Source organism: Hirundo rustica, chromosome 3 (assembly GCF_015227805.2).
Source record: "Hirundo rustica isolate bHirRus1 chromosome 3, bHirRus1.pri.v3, whole genome shotgun sequence".
Lineage (NCBI taxonomy): Eukaryota > Metazoa > Chordata > Aves > Passeriformes > Hirundinidae > Hirundo > Hirundo rustica.
The window spans coordinates 107,976,662-107,985,419 of NC_053452.1; the positions used below are offsets into that span (position 1 = coordinate 107,976,662).

The following is an 8,758-nucleotide window of genomic DNA, read 5'->3' on the forward strand; positions in this document are numbered from 1 at the left end:
ATCATAAACTAGTTGCTAAGAAGGCAACGGATGATTGCTAGGAAGGCAGCGGAACCTCTCCTGGAGGTTTTTAAGACTCAGCTGGACAAAAGAGTAATTTTGATCTCAACAGAAGGATGGACTAAGTTTTCTCCAGAGTTTTCCACAAATCAACAGTTTATAATTCTTATGGCCCTAAAACAGCAGAAAAAAATAAAGCCGGAGGTACAACAAGGATCTCAAACAAGTTTTCTAGTACCGTGGCAGATGCAGTTTCATGAACACAGTACATGACCGTAATTAAGTATTTATGTCAGAGAAAAGGAATCTAAACTAGACCAGTCCCCCAAAAATATAGGAAGCTCCAGTAGATGTATTCTATTGATTAGATATACCAGCTTAAAGAAATAAAGAAACCCTGCCCTAATAGGTTATTTTATGTGACAGAATTCAACACTAGAATGAAAAAGAATAACTGAAAAAAAATAGCAAGATTCCTTCAGCCACCTTCTACTCTAAGGCTCTGACAATTTCTACAACATTATTCCCACAGAAGAATCATCCAGACCTGACATAAACTCTTTGATCTGCCGAACTTACATGCCCATAGCTGGGAACTAGAAAGGGACAGACTGACCGACCTGGTAAGAAAACTGCAAAGAGGAACAACAGAGGGGGGATTACATGATGTGAGAGATGAGGTACGACATGACACACAATGCCCAGACCTCATCAAAGATTGATCTGGACAAACAACAAACAATGAATGCCAGGGAAAACAATAAACACAGGCCAAAGCCTTTGCAAGCTGTTGTGACATCAGTAACAAATCTTGACCAATTTTGTGTAAGAAAAGCAGTGGCAGCAGCCAGTAGCACATAAAAATGAAACATTTCTTCATTGTACTTTCCAGTACAATTCTCTGTCAAAGTCATATACAAGTCCCTTTCACTCTAGCTCTGAATTAGGAAATAAAAACTGCTAGGCATTATTTGTAAAAATGAACAAAGCTAAAAAGTTAACACTATGGACACATCAAACAATGTAACGTAGTTATAAAAAATAACACTGCTTTCCTCTAAAACCAACAAAGTGATTAGGAGGCCTTGTTTTTAGTGATCACTTGGTGAGCTAGCAATATGATGTCCTCAACTGGTTTTGTTCCTGTGTCATGTCCTCCATGACCCTCCCTCAAGGAGTAAAACAGCCAGGAGAATTTCACTGATGACTATAAAAATATCAGTGACACATGTGGAAATGGGGTACAGCTTTCTCATGTTTAAGGTTGTAATGATAAGAAGATGAAGAGCAGAACGAAAACTGGAATCACTCCTCAAGTCAGAACCTTGTTCAAAGACAACATATGGGGGACTGTGCAAAGACCTAAGGAGAGAAAAACCTAGTTTTAAGAACTAGACCTACCTGCAAGATCTTTTAACATCATATTATCATCAATAATCTTGTAGCAATGACCAAGAAAGTGTGTACCGTCCTGGTGTTAGGGATGCAGGGAAAATAACTTCTGGGTATCTGTTTTTTACCAGACAAGTGGTCCCTTGTCACTGCCAAACATTATAAAAGCAATTACTGAGACAGCTATTCATCAAAGCAGGGCAGACCTCACAAATAAAAAAATTGTTAGACTGGAAAGGTACATTTGAGGACTCAAATCAAGAACAGATGGATTCCCCACCAACTTTATTCCAAAAAGGTGCTTTGCTCTGAAGTGAATAATTTGAAACAGTTTGGAGTTAGGGAATCAAGAAATCGGAAAACATTTTCAGATCCCACAATGATACATCAGTCTGGCACAAAATTATTCAACAGATAGGATGATCAAAACCCTGGGGAAATGGATTAGGAAGGCCCACCATAACTTTTAACCAATCTTTATAGGTCACTGTGTGTTTTAGCTTTGAGAAGTTCAGCATGTACTAATGACTAAAAAAAAAAAAAAAAAAGCTTCTTTTAGCAAGCAGATCTTATGTTTCACTCCAGTTCTGGCAACAACACTAAGTCTGATGCCTGATCTCCTTCTCCTTTGGCACAGACCTCCAGTTTAACAGAGGTCACAAAACCCATTATGCTTGCCCAGTGCTCCAAGAGCAGAGTCCATGTCCTCTGTCACCAGCTATATCAAAGCTCCTCCATTTGCTGTCACAGTTTAACACTTAGTTAGAAATACAGAGCACTGGACTGAGAGCAAACACAAAGGAAACCCTGAGAAGTTACCCTTCTGTGGCCAAGGGTCCTTGAGGCTTGACACTATACCAGCCACTATGAATGTATCCAAAATAATAAAGACATGATGTTCTAAAAGAGGAGTATGCTTTAACAAATACATTTCGGGATACAGTGGAAGAGGTCCTACATATCACATTGATTGAATTGATGCCATTCGATTTAATCACACGGAGATGGCAACTCTCACTTTGCTCAAAAGTGAACTGTTTGTGAACTGTTGAGAGCTATCAATATGAAAATGACGCTAAATGAGTAAAAATTTTTTGTCTTGGTTTGTTTTTTTCTTAAAGTAACTTCATAAGCATAATTAAGGTTGGGAATCCCAGAGATTACAAGAAAGTGGTAGCTATTCTCCCAACAAATTCCCAATTTCCCAGTCAATATGCAGGCCTAATGATAAAACTAAGAATGTACGACCTAAAATGAAATGAGCAAAAAAGTTGTTGCTTAAAGAAACAAATCTACTCAAGGAAGTAATGATGGTTTTATTTGCATGAAAGCAAATAGGATGACTTAATTTGGTGTTAATATGAAGCATTTTCCAGAAGAGAAAGTGGGATTTTGGGAAACCTTTTAGTCTCAAAGGAAGAAAAAGTCATTCATTCGTACACACTACTGAAATTTACTGGTGAATTAAAGTAACTTTCAAAGACAGCTTTCCCTCCAAACAGTATATTGAAGTACTGGATCCAGAGAAAAAACAGGACTTTTAAAACTGAAATCTCACAAGGGAATAAACAGAAGGTGGTAGGCATGAATAAAATGCGGGTATAATAAATATACTTTATATCCTGAGACTAAACTGCAACGTTAGCAAAACCTCAGTCAAATAGAGTATCTCTGTGAAAGAACATAAAAAGTTGCTGCTGAAGTACAATGTCTACATGGTAAGCAAGGTTTCCAGGGAAAAAACACTATGCCAGGTCTAGTCTGACCAACAAATTTCAAAGACACAGAAGACTCATGTCAAGAGAATCTTGTAAATAAACTTTCCCAGCTGCCCATTGCATTAGAAAGTCAAAGGGAGAATAAATCACTTTGGAATGGTTAACATGAGAAAATTGCCAAAAATACAGTAAAGTTTGTAAAGTATGCAATTTGTTTACTTGAGTTATGTTGAACATCAGTATTTTGGGAGGCACTGGGCAAAACTGAAATGTAACACCATGATTACAGACAGGGTTAAAGCCTGGCTGAAGTTAGAGGTGGGAATATTATACTTCATGAACAAGACCTCATCATGCTTATGTTTGGATAGAGAGAGAAGAAACATCTCCGGTCTTTAAACTTCAGCACAAGTCACCACACAAACCAAAGCATATTCAAAAGTGAACAGTTACATGAATCATGGGGGAGAAGACATGGTCTTTCACAGAGTATTGCTTCAAAGGAGAGAGAGAAATATCAAAATATACTGGGGGGGAAAAAAAAAGAGTGAAGGAACAAGTCATCAAGGACACATGGACAAGAAGAAATTGAAAATAGCATTGAGAGGAAACATACCAATGCAAACAAGCCTGCTTGTGGTCTAAGAGATTGGAAAAACCCCACTTGCTCACTAAACAAAGATGATGCTTCTTTACCATGTGGTTGCTACTACCCCTAGAGAAAATGAGAACTTTACAAAAGGAAAGGGAAAAATAATAATAATAATAACAAAAGGACTCCCCAAAAATGATTTGGCTCTTCAACCACATGTTCTATACTCTTATTTTTTCTCCTGCATCAAAAGAACTACAGGTCCCACATTTCTGTTGGACAGCTGTTTTAAGTAATACAGGTAATCTGCCCAACATTCAGTGAAACATAAAAACGCAGTAATTTAAAGGAACAGCAACCTACATAGCCACTTACACCATAGCTCCCAGAAGTCAAGCATTTGAAGAAACATCCATCTCAGCAGCAATAATAAGAGGCAAAAGCAGAAAAAAGCAAATCTATTTCACCTTATGTTCAATAACTCCTTTTCCACCTCCTATCAGAATAAGATCCACTACCTCATGGAAAGAACTGTTCATTGTCTTGTCAAGTAATGCAAAGTTCAAAGAGCATAATGAATACTAGCAAGAAGCAGATATCAAATTTAAAAGAAAAAAGTCCACAAGTACAATTAGCATCACACTGCCCTTGATTTGGCTTCCCCTGTCCTTTCCTATGCTGTTCAGCATAAATCTCCCACAGAACTAACCTTTATTTCTTTGTTTCTTCTGTATTTCCATGCTAGTTATTCTCCTTTAACCTAAAATATGCTCCAAATTCAAAACACCTTTTTTTTTTTTCATTTTATTATTTCAACTTACATATGTTCTAACATCAACTTTTACCCCACCTTAGGCTTAGCTCTCCAGCTGCTGCTGGCTTTTTTGCTTTCTAATGAGAGAATAAAATTATTAGTCAAAATCCCACCTGCTTACAGTAGACCAACTTACTAGTCACAGCTGCATTCTCCAGTAACCCCTCAGCCTGTGCTGGCTGCTTACCACCTTCACCTTATGTTTCCTGCAGCAGCTGTACATTCTGATACTCATCCACTCACCTACATAGGTTGGGAAGGCACTGCAAGCAGAGACATGAAACAAACCAAAGCAGCCTGTATGGAGCGCTGTGCAAAGGACAAAGAAGTCAAACAGGAGAATCAATGACAGGAGACATGAATAACACCAGATAGCATTAGATCCCTTTCTGAGTCACTACAGCAATATAATAGTCTGTACTACTAACATGAGGCCTGGAGTCCCAGTGAGAAGCACTGGCTCTGCTCATCATGAGGACAGGACAGCACAGGGAATTGAACAGCCAGGCTGGACACCGTGGTGCAGGAGCCAGAAGGTTTCTCCAGAAGCAGAGCTGCAGGAAAGCCTGCACATACCAGTGCTCTGACAGACAGACCTACAATTCCAGTCACAAGAGGATACAGACAATTCACCATACTGGGAAAACTGCAGCTTGCTCCTTACCACACAAGTAACCCCTGAAGTTACTCAATTACAGCATTTTGCACAAGGGCCCAGCTCCTCCCATCAAGTTAACTCTGCTAAATCCTGATAACTCATGACTAAGAACAAATACATACAGGAACAAAGCCTATGCTCATCACAGTTTCAAGTAAGAACCCAGTTATCATTCCCAATTGGTGCTACAATTTCTTTCAGGAGGTAAAATTTGAGGAGTCAGACTTCTGCAAAAACACTTGTATCACATGTGTTTTCGGGTCTTCTTTAAACTAAAGATTTGAATAAAGAATTGGTCTAAATGAAGGACAATGGGAACAGAATCTAAAGAGAAGCTGGGGATGAGATGGAAAAAGGAAATAACCAAGAGAACAGCATGGTAGCAACTGGAGGAAGCAAAGATACTGAAGAGAAAAACAAAGATAATGATCAAAGAAACCCTGCCAAACTTGAAGTTGTAGCATCACTGGTTAGACATTGTTCTGGCATATCAGGGTTACCTAACGTATGGCAACAAAGCACTGTCACACTACATGACATGGTTGTGCAACCCCAGCCAGCTAAACAAGCAGTTCTCATTCATTTCACCAGTGACTATGTAGTCAAGCTTGCATTCAGTGTGAAAACTTTGATTTGTTTCATACTTAGTTGTTCTTTAAGCTCAGACATTTCATATTACACATTTTTTTCCTATTATGAATAATCTTTTAAATTATGAATAATTTACTGCCCCCAATATAACCTGTTTACAAGCCTCACAAAACATCTAAATGTCATCATTCAACATGTAAGCTGGAATCCAATGTTGTCAAACATTTCACTGGGAATTCAGCATCTACGCAGTGGTTTGTCAGGAGCAGAAAAAATACAGTCACATTGCTATTAAGAGCATGCCTGATTTAAAGTAAGCAAAAATTACCTGTCCTTCATATCCTGGAAATGTGTTTTCTGTACAAATGCATGCTCTAAAGATGAAACCTTGGAATTCTGATTCTAATACTCAGTAAAAATAACCTAGACATCATCCAAAATCAGGACCAACCCTTTTTCAAGACAAGGTGCCCCCATTATAACAAACCACAAGAATGGAAAAATAATTTTTTATTTAAAAGAAATCAAAGCTATCAATTAAAAACAAACAAACAAACAAACACAACAACAAAAAAACAGCACTGAAAGCAGTACAAGTAAGAAGCTTTAGAGTAAATCTTGTCAAATTTACTGGTAAGTTCTTTGGCTTGGCAGTCATACTGGAGATTTTGTTTTACCATTACCCATACACAGTTTATTGCAATTGTCCTTGTGAATAAAATGAAGCAGATAATACTATGTAGAAGTAGCAGAAAGTGTGTCGAAAACCAACAGACATTAGTGAGTTAGTGGATTTTTGACCCACGGAACTACTTGCGGCTGGATGTTTGGAAAACCAGAGCTACCTATGCGTCAAAGGCAAGGATGAGTTGATGAAGAAATCCACAGCGGATCTTTAAGATCTGTTCCAGAAAGTTCCTGGGCTGCACTTTGCTGCAAGCTGAGTGGATACTCACAGAGCGGGACTAGGTAAAGTACAATCATACATGCTTGCCTTTTTCACAGGCATCTGCTTAGGGTACTGTCTAAGATTCATAAAAAATCACTGACTTTGACTGCTTTGATATAAATCGTGCAGTAATTCCATGATGGAAAATATAAAGTCTTAGTGTCATCGCTTACCCAGGTCTGTAAACGTGTGACCACTTCCCTCATTGACATCATAAGCAAACGTCACATGAAAATAGGAAGTTGCAATAATCACAATTAGTAATTGAAGGCTTCTAGTCTCTGAAACACACAATAACAGATTCATATCCAGATTCTGACACAGGCCCATGTGGATAGACTCTCAGGCCTTAACTGGGCAGCATAGAGTCCCAGACGGCCACAAGTATACCACACCTAAAAAAATAAGAGTCTGCATCATTCAAGCCATTCAAGGTTTTAATTCAAGTTAAGTTGCAAGAAAATAATCTGTTTCTTCGTTTTTGCAAGACAACAAAAAAACTTACTGCTAAGAAAGCTCTCAACAACTGTCATGCCCCAAACAGCCATTCATCATTATCCTAATTTCTTTCACTGCACGTTTCCATGCCAGCATTTACTTGCTTGCTGAACCTGCTGCTCACCCCACCTGGCACAGACACCTCTTCTCCTGTGTTGTAAATCCAGGCGTGAAGGTAGGTGCTGACAGTGATGATGCCCCAGCACCAGCAGTGACAGCAAACCCGACAGACAGCAGGTTCCGGAGGAGGGTGTGAGCCTGCAGGACTCCCTGCTTTTCCAAACCAGTAGCTCCTCCACTAAAATATGCCTCCTTCCAATTAAAAAAATCTCATCTCACTTCTAACTTTTAAGAATTTATAATCTTATTTTCCCCTCTTCCTATTTATAGGCCCTTCAGGTCACAGATTTTCCTTCATTTCTTGTTTTATAACACACCACCAAGATAACAAGCATCTCTCAGCTGCGAGGGATGCTTCACAGGAACAAGCGCTAGAAACACTGAAAAAACACTACAAGCCGCATCACCTCAGTTATTTTCTAGAAAAGGGGACACCACTTAGGACTTGTTTCATGAAGTCTCCTCCATGACAAAACAAGTCAAGGGAGCACATACGGAGCTCTTCTTTCTACATGGGATGTGTCAGTCCACACTCAACCCTGCCTAGAGATCACTAGCGTTATTCGGCGGAACAGGTTTCTTACAGACCTGACACCCAACACAGCCGGGCTGGCTGCACCTCCCTGCTGGGCGAGGCTCCGGGTCAGCCGCACACGGCGGCGGGGGGAGACCGCCCGCGGGCTCGGAGCGGCTCTCGGACCCGCCACAGGGACAGGGGAGGCAGGGGAGGCAGGGCAGGGCCGCTGCGGCACGTACCTTCCCCGCTCGCAGGCTCCCGGCACGGCGGCGGCCGGCGCTGTCTCTGCCGACACCGGGCGGAAGCAGCCAGCGAGGAGGGGCGGGGGCGGCCGGGCCGCTCCTTCCGCCGGGACCGCGGGGCGCGCTGAGGGCGGGCCCGACGCGCCCGCGCCGTGAGGGCGGTGGCTGCGACCCCCGTGAGGGAGGGGACCGCCCTTCCGACCCAGCCCTTCCGACCCAGCCCTGCCCAGCCGGCGTCAGGCGCCCGCCGCCCGCTTGGGAACGGCAGGAGCCAAAGGGGAGAACATCCCGGGACGCGCGTGTTGGGGTTTCCTTCTGTCATTCACTCTTTCTCAGACCTCACAGTTTCTTTGGGAATTCTGGCAGAGGAGAAAAGGAATAGGTAATTTTAAAAGAGCAGAACGAGCTGGGTTGCCTTAAAAATGGCAGATAAAGGAGCAGCGAAGTGCGGGCTTATCTTCAGCATGTTTGACGGCTAGAACTGTAGAATCACCGAGGTTGAATTGAAACATGATTTTAAAGAGTTAAGATTTTAGCTAAGGGTTAGAAGCAGTTTACAGTGATCAAGATGTAAGTTAGATCAGTAAATGACAGGTTAATGATTATTAGATTAGCCTAAGCTAGAGCTAACTGTTATATTATGAGCTTGTTTATAGAAAAAAGTGGA

At 41.0% G+C, this 8,758-nt stretch overlaps 1 protein-coding gene across 3 annotated transcripts in view; it reads right to left on the minus strand.

Moving 5' to 3' along the window:
* The window catches only part of LDAH (lipid droplet associated hydrolase), a 111,566-nt gene extending 103,363 nt beyond the window's left edge, over nt 1-8,203 (minus strand). The window contains exon 1 of one of the 3 annotated variants that reach the window (XM_040060208.2): nt 8,089-8,203. The gene's annotated coding sequence lies outside the window, so the exon portion shown is untranslated. Of the gene's footprint in view, nt 1-7,739; nt 7,856-7,920; nt 7,986-8,088 lie in introns of those variants that run through there. The other 2 variants (XM_040060209.2, XM_040060210.2) reach the window with 2 other exon arrangements.
* Between the last annotated feature and the right edge of the window lie 555 nt (nt 8,204-8,758).